Source organism: Pleuronectes platessa, chromosome 13 (assembly GCF_947347685.1).
Source record: "Pleuronectes platessa chromosome 13, fPlePla1.1, whole genome shotgun sequence".
Lineage (NCBI taxonomy): Eukaryota > Metazoa > Chordata > Actinopteri > Pleuronectiformes > Pleuronectidae > Pleuronectes > Pleuronectes platessa.
In genome coordinates this window covers 21,006,133-21,020,895 of record NC_070638.1, presented here as the reverse complement: position 1 = coordinate 21,020,895, position 14,763 = coordinate 21,006,133, and the positions used below count along the sequence as shown (strand labels likewise).

The 14,763-nt window shown below is 39.8% G+C and overlaps 1 protein-coding gene across 1 annotated transcript in view; it reads left to right on the top strand.

Moving 5' to 3' along the window:
- The window catches only part of astn1 (astrotactin 1), a 421,252-nt gene that overhangs the window by 18,655 nt on the left and 387,834 nt on the right, over positions 1-14,763 (top strand). The gene's annotated exons all lie outside the window — the stretch shown is intronic.

Sequence of the window (14,763 nt, the reverse complement as noted above, 5' to 3'; positions counted from 1 at the left end):
GTCAGTCTTTTATGAAAGCGTTTTGGCAGGGCTGTCCTGCACTCAGCCACTGCCAACAACTCATTCAACAAAATGGCCTGCATTCCTAAGTACTCGTCCTCTGTACATTATCATTCCCTTTATGAAGCATTGATTGGGACGCTCGCCTAATTGTCAACTAAATGACAGACTACTTAGGGCATCACATTATCAGATGTATTCAGGGTTAACAAATTAGCACATGATCAGTCATGCATGAGAGACGTTCAGATAAAGAGCTGTCTCCCTTCTGCTCCCACATAATCAGATCAACCAGAATTACGGCCTTGTGGTTGTATACCTCCAATCTGTCCTTCTGCTCCCGAGTCGTGGTGTTGAATAACGTCCTGAAGCGATTTTTTTACGGAAGATTATGATATGATAGTAAACCAGTTCTGCGGCTGTTTGAAATGTCATCACCCAATTTTGTTACCCTTTTAAAAGATTTTGTTATAATTACTGTGCAAAAATAGTTTTTTGCCAGGTCATGATGACCTTTGACCTTTAACCTAGACGGCCGAATGTATGGACAACATGAAAACAGGCCCTGGTCCACGGCACGGAGCAATAGAAACTTGCTTAAAGGTTATAGATTATTTATGCAATAGTTGTATATATAAGCTTCAGCTCTTGACAGGTTGCCTCGTGAAAGTCAGTGTACAACCTAATAAAAGTTGATGGAAACAGAGGCAAAAGAAGAGGAAACAGTTTGGGAATATTCTTGAAGGGCTCAACCTCAAAGTGATTGAGGCTGAACTTTCCTCTTTGCTCCCAATTTGATACGCTATGGCACAAGCTATCAGATAGACCGAGCTTTGCCTCTTTCACAGGAAGCCCTTTTTCTTTTCAATTTCTCTCTGATAAAGCCACTGTGGGTGATCAAACAAAAGTGATCAGCAAAAGGGGAATTTCACCCATCTCCACATTTTTTTCATTCTGCCAAGCACAACATATTTTCAGTGAAATATTTCCAAAAGACACCCCCTAGCTGGCCGCCCGTCATAGGCAGATATATGATCGGGAAAATTTAAACCAAGTGGATTAATAGGGAACTCTCCTTTATACAATGTCACGATTGGCCTGAGGCAGGTACTAGGGCGGTGCCAGACATGTGTAAATGTGGAGAGCATGCCAGTCGTGCCATGTCAGTGAAATATTTACATGGTCGTGAATTCTCAATTTGTCAACGATTGCTCCCTTGGGGAGCTTATCGCCCATAAACCATACAGGTGGTAAAAGTAGAGGCTGTTTATCATAAAATGAACAATGACACCGGTTTGGGGACGAATAGTTTAACAGGATTTTAATTATACATCACTAAAGTACATCACATCACTAAACTTTCAACTAGTGAATTTTCTGTCAAGTTTTCATTTCTTCTGTGTTGTGGTGTTTTGTTTTCATTAATTCAAGACTCACATGAAGTAGATAAAAATGTGTTTGTTTAAAATTTTACGAAAAGTATTTAGCAGGGTATTGCTACAGCTCATGCTGGTGCACAAACAAATATTTACATGGGAATCCTTGCGGAAAACAGGCAGTTATCGTTATGCTAATTAAAGGGGCCTTTTTAATTAAACAAGTTTTTGTTTACCTTCAGCACATCGTGTGTATCCTCAGGATTTAATGGATTTGATAAGCGTTTTCCTTTCCTCACTTAACAATTCTCAAAGCTGGAAAAAGACTTGTATTGCTTTATAAATGTGATCACCCAGGGAAGAAGCGCTCAATAAGTTCTCATTAGCACCCGCAGGACAAACACACAGAGAGGGCTATACCGAGGTCTAGCTGCCTGTTGAGAGCCACCTGCCCTGTTGAAGAGGAGGCTGCTGATGTTGAGCAGAGGTCCGAGGATGGTAAAAACATTACGGATTCTTTTGACAGACCACCGGCCCACTGACATGGCAGGCTCCTGCTGATCGGCAGCCTGACTATGACGGATGGGTCAATTTGTTTGTGTGAGAGAGAAACAAAGAGAGAAATCGATAGTGGGGCAAACAGCGCTGCACACAGAATCATGCATGACACAAAGTCAGAGATCTAGACAGTTTATGTTATGATTACGGGCCATCTCTTTCCATCGTTGGGAGTCTTTGCCATGTGTTTAGTCATGGGTAAAAAGCATCTAAAGTTTGAGTCTGGGGTTTGTTTGGATCTAAACTTTTGTGGGTCCCATCCGTGGACTGTACTGTCTGAAGTGATTCTCACATAATGGTAAGAGAGGTTAGTGGTGTTCTGACTCTGTTGTGGGAGCCAGTCCATGGTATATTATGCAAAGTAGTCTTTTCTGGTTTTTCATACCCAAACCAAATCCATGCAACACAAGTATTCCCGGTTTTAGGTAGCAGCTCCTTGTTTGGTCTTGGCTGGTGTTGTGTGGAAGTAAGGAAAGTGTTGTCCAATTGAAGGGAAATAAAAAAGAAAACATATGATGAATAGCTGATAGCATATGATAAGCTACTAGTGCCTATCGGAATAAGGACGATTCCGGGGGGGGGAATCACAAGAAGCTCTCACTGCTTATGCATTTTCAGACTGTTGAAAAGAAACCTATGTTTTCTTCAGTCTCTCTTAAAAAGGGTTTAAGGGTCTTACTTACAAATCTGTTACAATTTGCTTCTGTTGAAAGAATAAATTACCTATTCATTGTCTTATAGGTTTCATTTTTAACAAGTTTGAGCAGGATAGGTTTTGTTTTACTTCTACCTCACGAGATCAAGTATAACCAGGCGCTATAATCAGGTCCGTTAAGGATAATTTTGTGAGATATTGTGTAAAAATACATCTATTTCATGGGGCCTTTTCTACTTGTTTTATTGGTTATATTTATATGAGGGATAAACGTTTAAATTATTGTATCACTAAAGTAAAACAAGAAATAGTTGTTCTTCTTGTGGATACTCTATCAGGTCACCTATTAAGGGCATTTTAAACCAACTAATCAAAGCGAATTTGGGGAAAAGACAATACTGTGCCATGTTCATTTAATAGCCAGTTGTAGCTATAGTGGATGCTTTTCAGCCAGAAAATGTAATTTGTATTTTCTTCTGCAATCTCATCTTCAAGGGTGTCCTTGCCCCATTTCTTCTTTGGTCACAAGTAACTGCCAAGGCTGCAGGAGGAGGTCAGTTGAAATCCCAGCAAAACATTTGCATTTAGAAACTTAAAACAGCATCTTTCCTACTGGATTGGGTGTGGTTAGTGCAAAGATGCTGCCATGATCTGGATTAAAATACTTTTTTACGTGTACAAATAAATTATGCTCTTAGCCCTACTGTGCTTCGAAATCATTTTTATCTTTGGCTCCTACTTATAAGATGTAACAATTAGGACGATTTTTTATCTTCCTCCGTTTCACCTCCACCTCATAACGGCTCCTCCTTTGAGCTCCCCTGTTTGCTCCATTCTTTTGCCAGTGCCTTGCGTAAACCAATCGCAGTGCTGCATTCCTCTGATGTCCCAAAATACAAGTTAAGCATCAGCTCTGCGGCTGCCTGCGACTTTTCCTCACCCGAGTGATCGTGGCATCCCGGGCGCACATCTACTCAAAAATATGTTTGTCACATATCACAAATCAAGGGTATAAGCAACGCAAGCCAACATATGCTAACAGAGCTCAGCAGGCTTCGAGTCGGAGGGCTCCATCTTGTCAAGCATACCCTTCAACTCGCTCAACACTTAGCTGGAAGTGTAAGATCACGGCCCAGCAGGGAGCTAGTGGCGGCTGTATGTGCGTGTTTTTTTCAGGTATTCCTAAAATAGTGTGTGACATTAAGCTGATGATTAAAGCCCTCAAGGTTTGGCAGGTGAGGGAAGAGAGAGACAACCAAGCGAGGTGGCAAGTGTATGCTGATGTGAGAGGCAAGGGTGAAGGAGAAAGAGGAAAGTGAAAACTGGAAAAGATTGTGGATAGAAAGACAAGGTCAATGTGACAGATGGCAATAATTGGCTAATTGGCAATAGTGGCTATAATTGTCAGGGAGTCGTGGGCCCAGGAGCTGCTGCTGATGAAGCTTGGCTTTGTTTGCTCTGCGGTAATGTAATTAACTAAAAGATACAGTCGTTCTCTGTGTCTAAATGCCGAAACATTTCTTATTTACTGCCTCCGTGTCCATGAGCAGAAATACCAGAGCAAAGCATTAAGCTGCTGTCAACTGGTGAAATGTGTACACACAGGCTTCTTGCGCTTTGAAAGAGACCATTTTACTGAAGCATTATACTCTCAGCTGAGTTTCACAAATTATTTTTGCACTACAAGACTGTGCTGACCTTTGAAAAAGTTGAATGACTGTATCCGATAGACACACAATGGATGCACCGCTTTTAATCTCGCTGTATTAGCATGAGGCTTGGATGACATCGGTGCTTTGTGGTTGGCCCCGGGCTCATTTCTAATTCTCTCCCAGTGAAGCAGCCTCCTACATAGTAGGAGTTCCAGTACACCTCCAGAGTGATTCTGTGTTTTGATTTTCTCTCGGCAGACCTTCGCTGGCAGAAGGCATCTATCCCCTTGAGATGGGGAATTCACAGCAGCCAGCAGCCAAGCGCTGGCACACTTTGGCAGTGGCTAGATTTTTTTTTTACAAATTCTCTCTTAATTTCTTCCATCTCCTCTGACAGTAGCCAGTGAGAAAACATCATTAGCAAGTTAATCATCTCCCATTTGGCTTCGTTGAAAGATAAGGATGCAAAGATGGACTGAACAGTGATAAATTGTTAAAATAAAACAGCTTCACAGTGACTGGTGTAAATTGTATGGAGTACCAGCAGGAGTGTTTTTGGAAAGAACTGTTGGTGGAAATAAAAACATTATCGCCATTGCACTGTTTGTTCAGCAGAGAGCATAACTGACAGGGGCGTAACCTTTCTCAGAGCGGGCTGGATATATTGCACTATCGTTTCTAACTGTCAAGTTTAGCTAGTTTAATTTGCTCACTATTGATAATAACCGTGATATTGTGCACATGTGACTGAGGGAACACGTTGCCTCGTCAACATTTTTTTTTTTCTACTGTTACATGTCCTGTGCGCTGTAATACATGGAATCCAAGGTCTTCAGTTTGTCTTCAGGCCAACAAGGTGGAGTGCAACCTCTAAAAACTACAGGTGCTGAATGAAATGAACAAATGGAGGTAAAAGTCATACAAAGACACAGCATGCTGCACTGATGACAAATGGAATCAAACAGAGCAATGTTGTGATTATGCTAAATCAAACCAACCGACTGCTGGGTGCAATTTCATATTAATGTACATACAGAAGTGTGTTCTTGTTTCATCTAACATAATATGGTTTGGATGCATTATTTCCTGAAAAATCTCATTTGATTCAATAATACAATTATTTAAAGAAGCAATCAGCTGCTTTTTCAGTAATTGCCCAGTATTTGCTCTAAGTGTTTATGTTCAAGCTTTTGTCATGATATAGTTGATCACAATTGAGCTGTTGGTAAATATAAACATATTCACGATTGACTCTTTGCTTTGCAAAGCTGCACTTGCTTAGTCTGTTTCATGACAAATCTGACATGAGCAGGACTGAAGTTGCAGGCCCTAAGACTGATCTCAATATATAGATATAGATATAATATCAATTGATGGATGAATTGTTATATTCGCCTTAACTCATTGAATAGTTAATTAAAGTGAAAATGACTGTTTTCTAGAGTAAATATTTATTTGTTCATGGTCATTTTTAGAATCTCTTGATATCAGTAACAGGAAGTTGTCATCAATCAGGAAGTAAGTGAGCTTGACAGTGAAATGCTGGTTTGTTTTACCTGAGCAAATCCAGGGACACCTTCACACATCCTTTGCCATTGGCACCACCGTGACGTGGATAAATATTTTTGATTATTAATCTATGATCAGGGCAATATCAAACTTTATATTTGGGACATTGTGAAGTTTGATTGTATATATTGCCAATGTCACTGTTCCTCAACTATTAGTTTATTTAAGAAAATAAATCAATGAATCAATAGCTGAAGGTCTTTGTAATTAAATTTTCAGAACAGAAAAAAAGGGGGTTAGAATTTCTACAAATAATTTAGGTGATATATTTACAAAGTGTATATCTGTTCAATTAGACAGGTTCAAAGCAATACGCTGATTGAGCTTTTGATATTTTTCAGTTTCACCCTTCCTTACAATGTAAATATAACAACAACAAAGAGGGTGAGGGTCTTCAGAGTTTTATGTAATGAAATAACTTAATTGACTGTAGGGTAATATAGACAGCACACTAGCACTACCTATTCTGAAGTGAAAATACAAATCTGTATCACAATCGGCAGTGTACGAAGTCAAGGTATTAATGTTTTACACTCATGTAAAGATGCAGCAACAGCTGGAGGCTTTACGTGTGCATAGTGTAACCATGTAATTTAAAGCAAAGTATGCAGAGCAGCTGTTCACCTCTTTGTGGAGTATAAGCCAATATGTACAGGATGTTCTTATGGGAAAGGAAAAAAATAATCTCATTGATTTTCTAGGATGCATATATGTAAGCTCCTGTTTGTAGTTGCTCAGTAGTCAATATATGGTAAGAAGGCCATAAGTGATGGTTATTTGTTGCAGGTAATCAAGGCAGCAGGCCCACAAAAAGGCTTCATGCACAAGCAGAAATTACATTTCATGCCCTTAAACAAAACACATGCTGACACAACTGGAATAGAAATTAACAACGCATCAAGACGTTGTTGCCAGAGGAGCTACACCTCTCTTTTTAGCTTCCTCTCACGTTGACACATTCACACTCCCACAGCCTGTTTCACACAATCCCTCTGTCTCCTCTGATTGTCAGCAGAAGGCATTTCAGAGGAAAAACAGGCAGAAGTTCTTGTGGTCTGTCGTCGAATTCTTAACCCACTAATAAACCATGCGCCATGCAGGGCAGAATCCCCTCCATAGAGATTACCGCCTCACTCAATTCACATCCATTATTTAAATGAAACCATATTTTGTTGTGTGGTAGTAGTGAGAGGGTAGAATTTGATGCATAAAGATGTGGTTCAAGAGATTGTTAAAAATCTTTTTTTTACCTTTTGTACTTTTGTAAGAAAGGAAATGGCCACGAAAAATTCTCCCCCTAAGCTGACATTTAAAAATAAAAAAGTGGACAACTGCTTCCTGGTTGTGGGAACTGTTTCTCTGCGCTATTGTAAGGTCTCGAGTGCCTTGACATGTTTTGTAGGAGGGTGCACAGCGGCTGCTAAAAGTAAAGCGCGCCTGCTTTACAATTGACAACAGGAGCCTCCCACTGTGCATTTTGGGAATAAAATAACATTCTACGAGAGACAACTGCACAAGAAGGCTTTTACAGTTCAGTGGTTTTGATTTAGATAAAAGAGCAAATATTTAATCATGTGTCAAATTTTTTCTGTGTAGTACAAATGCAATTCCAGAGAGTATATATTAATATTAAATGGGTTTAAGGTGTGTGGCTCTACATGAGGTGTTTGGCTGTGAGAGGCAGTGACTGTGGCTCTTGGGGAGAAGGTCAGGTGGGGTCAAACATATGGATATTAGGCTGTGTGAATGGTCGGGCAGATGAGGGTGGGCTTGTCTCTATTTATCTACCAGAGCCTTTAAATACACCCTGACCACCGAATGAATAGAAAAGGCTGCAAGCAGCGGCGGTGATGGAATCAACTTTCCGACGTACGAGGCGTCTTTGTTTCCATATAGATTGGTTCGAAAGTCCCTGTGTATTTTTCTCCAGATTCTGATCTCGCTTTGATTTACCGGCTCATGTGCAGCCAATCCCCCCCACTCATGAGTAACATGAAACAGGAAGGAAAGAGATTTTTAATCCAATCGGACTCATTATCTGCTCTCCAACAGGCAGCTTTTTAGAGGAGACGCTATATGTTCAAGCAGCGGTTGGGGGACGTGCGATGCAACTCACACACCGGTGCATCAACATATACGTCCACGTGTGCAGTGACAGCACACAAGATGTATGGGCCCGGTTGTAATCAGGATATGATTTTTCTGTCCTCCGCTCCCAATGCTCGTTGTCATTGTTGCTGTTAGATTTACAAACCTCCTCTTTTCTGATGTGCCATATGTGCTACCAGATGTTATCGTCTTGGCCCAGAGGAGGAAGACGGACGACCTGTCTTTGCGACTGAGGCTGAGAGATTGTTTGGTTTTTTCTTTCTTTTCGCTGGTGGCACGGCAGCTCCCACATTTGCATTCTGCACCGCACTTTTCCCTTCGGCTGCCTGCATCATAACAATGGCTTCCTCTCCCTTTCTGCCAGGAGGATTGTTTTTAGGAGAGAAGGAACATTTTAAGTGTGTGTTTTTTTTTTAAGGAAGCCGACTGTCGGCCGAAGAGATACGCCTTCGTTTCCCGAGTAATTGAAATCAAAGCTCGCCACACATTGTCAAAGCGAATATTGCTCCTGGATGCTACCAAGGAATTGTCAATAAAGAGAAAAACAGGAGACGGACCTACTGTGCTCTATTATTATGCAGTAATCTCCCAGCATTCTTTCCGGACAGCATGCCAGGATTGCAATAAACCACAGCTTGCTTTATTTACAAAACCATCACGTTTAATTAATGTGCCTACAATTCAGCAGCCCAAGCAGCCCTCAAGAAAAGAAGTGCCGCTTTCCTTAATTACTGCAGATGAAATTTTAATAAAGCCAACAGAAGAACTCGACACGCAATCAGGAAGCCATTAAGTAGATGAAGGTAATCCAGCAGGACTGGAGTAAAATTAGAAATCAGCAGTGAAACAAAAAGCGAGGGGAACAACAAGGCCAAGCGCTCCGAAATTGACATTTGATTAAAGCTTAGCAAGATGCACTGAAAAGAAACAGTCTTTTTTCTTTCTTTTGCTTCAACAATTAAGCAGATTTTTCAGGAAGAGGTTCAAACGGGAGCCTTAAGTTCATCTACGTATTTATTTTTACATCTTACAACTGTGACTCGGCCTTATTCTCTCCAGTAAGGCTGGCCAATTATACAATGACATTAAATGTCACTTACACCCCTATGACACTCCCCCCCCCCCTCCTCTGTTGTTTGGAAACACATCTCGCCTCATCAGAGGAGCATTATGTGCTGTGATTCGTATCATGAGGCTTGTTACAAGTGTCTGTGGCACAGCATCAGTGGCATACGGGCCGGGCCTCAGACAAATGAGAATTCACATGTGCAGTATGACAAATAGTGGACATAATTAAGATTGATGTGGAGTCTGTTGGGCTTGGGCTGTCACAGTCACACAGGAGTAAGCATTCTGTGTAGCATGGTAATCATCATATCTCACTGTGCCGTGGTTCAGCCCCCAGCTTGGAGGAGAGGATGAATTATTTGAGAGAGTAAGCAAACTAAATATAATTTTGTGTTTTGTTTATGGGCGCAGTCGTCACCTGTGCCGACACAATGTAAACAAAAAATGGAAAAATGCATAAACAAACCTTGCTTGGTATTAAGTTCGGGCTGGCAGTGCATGTTGTTCCTTAGAAAATCGCAAACAACAATTGAAAATGAGGCTGATTGCTGGAGGCACCGCGCCACTGTTGTCTCTCGACACTGCCAGACGCTCATTGTGAGTCACTACATGTGAATGTATGGCTCTGTAATGACTGCACTTTCGGAATTGCTGCAAATGTCGAGGCTTAGTCATTGTGTCTCTCACAAAGTAAGTTATTCTGAATTGTTCGTCTTTCTATGGTGCCTAGCAGAGCTGTCAGGGTATGACACCTCTCAATTAAGGCAGTGCACGGCTTGTATCAGACTTAGATGGATCTCATCTAGTTTATGGTATAAATGTTAGATCAACATTGTTGACTACAAGATATACTTGTATTTTCACATGCACCTGCATCCCATTTGGATTCTTTTTCCCATGCCGGAATCTGATCAACGATTGTGAATAAAATGAGGCGTCTCCACGTTCTCTCACTGTGAACGAAAAACGATGCCAAAATCCCAGATACTGGTGCTGCCATCTTGTGCTGGTGACATTAGTTTAAGCCAGAGGCTTGATGGTGGTGTGGAGCTGCAGTATCAAGGTCACACTAATTTTTTATAACCTCAAATAACTTTAAAACTAAACACACCAGAAACATGAACAGACATCAGCTTGATGACAAAAAACAAAAATGACAGAAAACCTCTTTGAATTTTTTTTTTTAACAAATGCTAACATGGCGAAGGCAAGGTTTTTGACCTGTACTACATCCTACCACCAGATGGCCATCCAAATGTTTTGTGCTTCACTTTTGTGAGCTGTCATGTCGTCTATCTTTATAGTGTATACACACTGTGGATAAGATCAGGAAAGTTGGGCATGATTTAATCCTAAAGTTGAACGTTTTCCATTGGAATTTTGCCTCTTTTATGTATTTTTCACATTTCTACAAAGTAGCCTTAAAGATGCCAGAAATTGACAAATGAGAGGCAATATCGTTCTAATTTTTCTTTTGTTCTATTTGAATAAAGTCGCTGATCATGATTGTCTGCCGTTCCCTCCTAATGAGCAAAGAGGACCCCAGCAGCCTGTCTAAATTCAAATTATTTACCAACCTATTAGTCATACTGATCCGGTTTGGAACAACTATAATTGCCTGAAATAATGGCCTTCTTGCTCACAGAACCTCACAGTAGGAAGAGCAGAATCCCCGATGATGTCAGTGAAATATTAAGGCCAGCGAGCTCTGCTGTAGGGAACAGTAGGCAGAGTCTGAGTGGAAATCCATCCAAGTACATAAAGTACCAGGAAGAAAAACAGGGACTTATTTCGGGACAAGCAACCAGACACAAGCCATTGGAAAATGATAGTCTTGCTGTAATGTACACTGTTCAAAAGGTATTTCTCTTGAAGTAAAAAAAAACAAATGACGAGGTAGAAATTCCACAATTCAAAGGTTTTGTTAAACCCATGTGAAGTAGAAGCACTTAACTGCTCATGTGCTAATATATTTCTTATAAAACGAATGTATGATAAGCAGCTCAGGACATGGATTCAAAATTTACATGAAGATAAGCCATAACTAGGCAAAGAGATTCGTTTTTTTTTTTTCTTTTGAACAAATACATGAAATTGAATCCCATGTACAATATTAAATATTGTTATGTATTTATATGTCTAATCTTAATGATATGGATCATTGAATATGCACGTGATAGTGCAAGCAAACACTGCACAGGTAGTGCTGCACACACCAAGGTAGAGACCCCTTATTATTCATTGTGAATGTTGCAGGATGAAGTAGAATATGGAGGGCCGTCGTTATAGTTTTTCCTACTATCATCTGGTGATAATGAAGCACATTAGCTACATTTGTTTATTTGTTTATTTAGAAGGATCCCCATTAGCTCTACCCTAATACAGAGCTACTTTTAGTGGGGTCCACATTTAAGACATACATACAGATATCAAACATTTTAAAACAAACATTAAATACCAATATCAAACATTTAAAACATATGTTACATTATAAATATATGTTACATTATAGATATCAAAAGTTAATATACATAAAAATAGTGATCATATACTATTACAGATATCAAAAATAAATTTAGTGGTTATGCAATATTACCCTTTTCATGTTATAAAACACTGATATATACAATTCCATAGAAGCGAAAACTGCAAACCATGTAAGAGAATACTCCTTTATGTACAGTACCTCACCATCTAGTGTCACAAGTATGCTGTACCCAAGTGTTTCATTATTTACATTGCATTTCTTGCAACACAGGATAAACATGGCTGCACATGACTTTCATATTTAGAGTGAGGCATCTCTGGTATAAATACTTTTAAGACTCACAAGCCTGCCCTGAGCCTGAAGTGTTACACAAAGCTGAGGCCTTAACACAACTTGAACAAACCCGAAGATGATTGTGCAATCTTGTTTTGCATAATGATATTTAAATTGAATCTTGGAACCTGATACAAAGGGCCGGATAGAAATGGCAGTTTCAGATGTAGTTGTTATTTTCTATTTAAATAATGATATAAAATTAACAAGATTTAGCTTTCTGTTTTCTCAGTAAATGTACATGTGTGCCTACTGCTATGTGTACAAAACGGTTACTTGTTTTAACTGGTTTAGTTAGTGCAGCATGCATTGTGTAATTTCTTCCTTCAGTTGCTACAACACGGAAATAACAAGACATTTTGTAAAAGATTGTGAACGTGTGATTTCAGACTATATGGACCCGCTGCTGTTTATAGGACTGTTGTGGATTAGGATGATTCCCTGACACTTGCTCTCCTGTCAGATCAAGAGACCCGCGATCACAACAGGGATAAACAAAGAAGAAAACGCCTGAGTGACTGAGAAGACACTGGCTGGAGGCTATGATGCCTTGGGAGTTGACTGAAGAGTGTGCGGGATTCTATTTTTTTCAGTCCATGCTAATACCTAACAGTAGATAACACACTGACATCCTGTCAACACAAACAGTGTAGATTCATTTGTGATCAATTACCTTTCTGTCCTGTTTGTGCTTAAAGTGATTATGAAAGTGGATGAGTGCACGTGAAGGATCTGCTGCTTAGGGTCAAAGTTTACCAGTTATATAGGGTATCACTTATTTTTTTCTAATTGAAATTCTAACACCCAAAAACATATAATTTTTTGAGAGACAGAAGACATTACACTGAAAAATATTGCATTGAAGACAAAAAGATGCTGTGCATAGTTTAGGTGTATATGTGTGTGTGGTAGTGGACAGGGGGCTTGTCCATGTTATTGTCAGTCTTGGTCAATGGGGGAGAGGAGTGTTGAGGGGTAGGCATTGAATGGAAAGATAGGGGGAGGTACAGCCCCGACAGAGAGTCATTCCATAATAATACGACTAATAACAATAATGACACTAAAATTATTCTCGCTAACTTGTTCAATGCAGAAGAAATTGAGACGAGTGAATCATTGTATTGGCATTGAATCGAAATCAGAAGACCCTGATCTCAAGACAGGACAGATTTGCTCTTGATCACTGCTCAATGAAACTGAATTTGAAGTGATCGTGAACTGAAGCTAGTTTTTCACTGCACTGCACTGCTGCACGGTTAATGCTTAGCTGCCTAGCATTTAACATCTAATCAATCTTTTAACAATAAATATTATGGTCACAATGTCATACCTTTCTGTACATAACCAACACTGATATGTTAAATGTCAGAATTCCATTTAAATATCAAGTAAAACCTTAAACATTAACCGTGTGTCTGTGTGTGTGTGAGACGGTGTGTCAGTGTGTTTGTGTGTGTGTGCTCATTAGCCCGAGTCATTATTGTCTTTTTTAATCAAGCAGATTAAAAACTTCCAAATGTGTAGATCATATTTGAATAACCCTGAGATGCTGTAGCTGTGTTGGCCTTGAATCTTTCCCACTGGCTTCAGAGGCCTCAAACTGAAGCCCTGCGGTCAGGTGACGCATTTTTGTCAAAGCTGGGCCAGCTCTTCAGAAAGAGTTTCACAAAAGAACATTTGACGTCCAATAAGTAAAGCAAAAAAGCCTTTTAACTGTTGTTTCCCTCAATGAAATATAAACATGTCACATAAATACCAATTTCTGTCATAAAGCAGCTTCAGCTTTGAGACTTGATGAATAACCGTTGTGGCTTGGTTTCCATTTCCACGGGAAGCAGCGCTGCTCTTCTAGAGGAAATTTTTTTCCAACGCAGAATAAACAGTGACAAATGATCTTTCACAACAGTTTTAATACTTCTGATGACACATCCTTATTATCTGAAGAATATGTCGCAAAACATAAATGTTTGCAACAAGTTTTCAAAGTAAAAGTACTGCGTTTTTGTTGACTGAATCCATTCAGTTATTTTCTACGGCTTTTCTATTGTGATCTATTTGCAGGAGCAGAATCTGTACGACTTTGTAATTTATAGTACCGATAATTATTTGAGTACATAGGACTACTTTTAAAATTCAGTGATCCTACCAGAATCCTCACAAGGCCTGTAGTTATATTAAAAGTTCAGTCTAAGAACTTCAGGTGATGGGCAGTATCTAAACAAAATATTGATGTGTATTGACAACATAGTAAAAATTATTTAATTTTGACCATTTTCCGGGCGAAACCCTGTGTAAAAACCTATCTGAGCTGGCAATAGATGCTCAGATGCTGTTCCGTGTCCAGGGTGCCCTGGGCGGTAAAGTCAGTGTGCTCATGGACATGAATTCTAATCCCAATGTTGGTTGATACAAAAAACAACTATGGCAAAAGGATGATATTCTAAAGAAAGGCTGCATAAATGTCAGTGTTATGCATTAACGCAATTAATTAAACACACTCATATCTTTGGTGAACCTAATGAATCAGTCTGCAACTGCTGAATGTGAGCATCTTGCCGAACTTGAACTTGTCATGAAATCATACAGTTGTGGCCCAAAACCTCTAGTGATCCATAGCACTTTTTTTTAATCTACTAAAATGAAGCAGAGCCAAGCTGAAGAGCTTTTGGTTGGGACGGCCATTTAAGTGAGAGCAACATATCCACAACAGGAGATGGGGATATGCACCTTGGAGTTGTGACACAGTGACATCTGATTTACCAGAGTTATGGACTAAAACAAAACTTATCGTGACAAAACTACTGTTTAAGGTAGTGTTGGTCCTGGAATCTGTGGAGTCTAGGCTTGCATTCTTAGCGTGAAGCAGCATGTTCATCGATACCAGCTTTGTGGGCGTCAACATGCTGATTAAGTTGCTTGGTGTTTGAATGTTGTTTTTGGTTTTGGTGAAAACAG